Source organism: Asparagus officinalis, chromosome 1 (assembly GCF_001876935.1).
Source record: "Asparagus officinalis chromosome 1, Aspof.V1, whole genome shotgun sequence".
In the NCBI taxonomy this organism is placed as follows: Eukaryota; Viridiplantae; Streptophyta; class Magnoliopsida; order Asparagales; family Asparagaceae; genus Asparagus; species Asparagus officinalis.
In genome coordinates, this window is record NC_033794.1 from 81,646,521 (window position 1) to 81,650,401 (window position 3,881).

The 3,881-nt window shown below is 34.4% G+C and overlaps 1 long non-coding RNA gene across 1 annotated transcript; it reads right to left on the bottom strand.

Annotated features, from left to right (window-relative positions):
• LOC109842984 lies at positions 1-1,929 on the bottom strand. Its single transcript, XR_002247477.1, has 4 exons — positions 1,841-1,929; positions 1,437-1,754; positions 590-727; positions 1-292 (listed from the first exon to the last, which is right to left on the bottom strand). It is a non-coding gene; the product is annotated as an uncharacterized LOC109842984 (long non-coding RNA).

Here is a 3,881-nt window from a genome sequence, read left to right on the forward strand (position 1 = left end):
TTCACATTAATCGATTCACATCCAACAATATCCAACAATATTCATATTTACATTCATCGATTCACATCCAACAATATTAACATTCATCATTCATCAATTCACACATATATATAATCTGGAGGTCATAATATGTTCAACACAATCCAAAAGTCCACAAAAATAACAAAAAAGTCTAACTCACCACTCACTCATCATAGTCGTGGTCCATATCGTCGTAATTCCTATCATTGGTGGCGGCTGCATCAGAATGTCGTACTGTACTGCAGCTTCCTATGGCGGTACCTCCTCTAGCCTAAAAAGAATATAAATCAATATGAGAATATATTCCAAAATACTTATAATAAATACATATATAATATGACATATATACATCTCCATCACTTGCAGCTACATGCTCATCAAATGCCAACCCCATAATCTCCGCGTATATAGGTTGCGGAAGCAAGTCCTTTAAGGGTCGAGAATCGATGAGTAGCTGAACGACATCCCAAGTCGTTTGTGTACCGCTTAACTCGTGCTTAATAGTGGGAAGAAAACTTAAAGCCAATGGAATTTTAACATTCTTCAACAAGTATTTTTTTAATCTTACCCACGACGTATGACGTGCGACATGGTCGCTTAACTGTAGCACTTGGCAGAAGCACTCTTCCTTTCCGTCGACAACTTCCATCCACTCATCTCTGGTCATGCGGTTAAGCTCTACAGGAGTGTCCTCTGTACTTTGAGACTGCATGACACGGGATAAGACATCGTTTTGAGAAGCTTCCAACGCCGCCAACATATCATATATCATAAAAAATAAAAACTTTGATGAAAAATTATTAAGTATATACAAATCTAAAATTAATCTTATACTCACGTTCAATTCATTAATTTTCTCCACCTTTTTGTCATTTCCCTCTACATTTTCATAGCCGTGAGAAGGTGTATAAGCTCTTTTAGAAAGAAGAGTTGGGGGTATAGTCAAAGTGTCATGTGATATATTAAATTCCAAATTAAATGTAAGAAACCAATCACATGAAATCAGTTTTAATAATATAATCACATGGAGACCTTGGAGCCATATTATAACCTTCAAACCATCCGGGCTATCGCGGTTCCCCCATTAGTTTATATTTATATCTCGTATTATTATTTTATATTATATATCTCTTATAACAAAAGTAAGGTGGTGGATATTTAATTATATTTTTTTGGTAAATAATTTTTTTTATTTAACCAAATGAAAAACTTTATGTCCACTCTCGCCCAGGCATGCCTGGTGTGTACAGTCATTAACACAACAATATATTTGTGTAAAACTCAATGAGAGATCATCCTACAAACTCATAATCCAGTCACGAATTTGACAGGATCTATAAAAACATCTGGTAAGCACATCTATCTTCACTTTTATCAACACAATTAAAGGACAGCTTGAGAGTGAAGAAAATCACCTGTAATTTCTTTCACCCCAAAGATCAACTAATAACAGAATCTTCAACTTCGTGGATTTTGTCCTCCTCCATTGACCCAACAAAGAAATCTCCTGCTCCCAAGCCATAGGATCCCTTTGTATCCTCAACCACACCAAGATCTTCTTTTAAACAAGCACAAAAAGGGGCACATATGATCAACTCCTTCGCTCCCATGATTGCACAAAGCACAAACACTCTCCTGTAGCACACCAAACTTCACCAATTTATCCTCTGTAAGCAGTCTCCCACACCAGTCTTCACTCCCATGATTGCGCAAGCCTCCCAGATGGTAGAATTCTTCAAATAATGGTCGTGGACCGTTAAGGGCTGGCTAGGGCGTCGGGTTTTAAAAATTCAAAAATATTTAAAATTTTTGAAAATACCTCTCTAAGGAGGGTTGGCTAGGTCGTCGAGGGCATCGTGCGGGGGGTCGTCGAGGGCGGCGTGCGGGCGATGGATCGTGCGGGCGTGGCATCGTGCGGCATGTGCGGTCGAGGCGGCGTGCGAAGGTCGTCGAGGGCGGCTGGTCGTCGAGGGAGCGTGCGCAAGGGCGGCGTGCGTCGGGTCGTCAGGAAGGCGTACAGTTGAGGAATGACGTGCGTGGGTTGTTGAGGGCGCGGGTCGTCGAGGGGAGGACTGCGGTTTCCAGAATGGAGGTAAACTAAGGGAAGGAGAGAGAACGGTGGCTGAGAAGAGAGGGTTTGGATTATGGTTTGGTTGAGATATTTATGTCTAGGATATTTTAATTTTAGCCCCTTAAAGTTTTTATATTTTTAAATTAGTTCCCGAAATCTCATAGAAGTTGTAATTGCAATCCTAAAATCTAACTATTCTTACCAATTTTCCTTTTACATCCTTGAGTTAGAGTTAATGATTGGATTATTTTAATATTAGTCCCTCAAATATTCAATATTTCCAAATTAGTCCCTCAAATCTTCAATATTTCAAATTTACTCACTCAAATCATGAAAATTTCTATTACATCCCTCAAATCATCATAATATTTACTATTAGGTCCCCTGGTTAATAGCAGTTATATTTAAAGAAATATTCTTTTAAATCTAACTATTATTACTAGTTTCCTTTGATTTTTAATTATAAAAAGTTAACCCGTATGGACCTAGTTGACCCGTTAAAACGTGAAAACCAAATACATTAAAATGTGAAAGCCAATTAAGAGTAGTGGAGGTCATCGAATCTACTAGCATAAAGAATAAAAGATAATAAATTTAAAAAATAACATAGACTTCCTAATTAATTGAAAAGAGCTATGGTAAGTTCTGGTATATTATTAGCAAGATTAATATAATTACATGTTCGTAACACGTATTGGCGACTACATCAACATTGGTGACGGATGGGGTCCGTCGCCAAATTAGTCCCTCAAATCTCAATATTTCAAAATCACTCACTCAAATCATGGAAATTTCTATTACATCCCTCAAATCATCACAACATTTACTATTAGGTCCCCTGTTTAACATCGGTTATATTTAAAGAAATATTCTTTTAAATCTAACTATTATTACTAGTTTCCCTTGACTTTTAATTATAAAAAGTTTACCTGTATGGACCTAGTTGACCCGTTAAATTGTGAAAAACAAATTCATTTAAAAAAAATTTCCTCCAACAGATATCATCTACGCTATAACTCAATTTCGACTACTCTTTCTCCTCTTAACCTTATAAAACTCTAAGAGAACTTTATCCAAACTATTTTTATCTGTTTCTTTAGTGATTAAATCTCATTAAACTCTTCTCACATTTATTAATATTGTTTACAGGGTCAAGTTCATCCGTAAATGAAGCCAATTAAGAGTAGTGGAGGTCATCTAATCTACTACCATAAAGAATAAAAGATAATAAATTTAAACAATAGCATAGATTTCCTAATTAATTGAAAAGAGGTATGATAAGTTCTGGTATATCATTAGCAAGATTAATATGATTACATGTTCGTAACACATATAACTAAAAATGATCTCTTCATTGGCCTCTCACCATTTTCTCATCATCTTCACTTTTCTCATCATTTTCTCTAAATTAATCAAAGCCAAAGCCAAAAACTCACGAATACTTGTCGAATATCAAAGTATATTTATTCCGCCAAAGAATTTAATTTTCAATTAGTATTAAATTCATAAATAAAAACTATTCCTTTATACTATATGATGTGTATATATTTAAATCAATATTTAATTAGAAAACAAATTTAAGTTTAATATGATGTGTATATATTTAAATCAATATTTAATTAGAAAACAAATTTAAGTTTATTTAAGTCTTAAAATCGGTATATAATTAAATCAATATTTAATTAGAAAACAAATTTAAGTTTATTTAAGTCTTAAAATCGGTATATAAAACTTAAATTGAAAAGGTAAATTGTTAAAATACGGCATCATATATGCAATAATACAAATA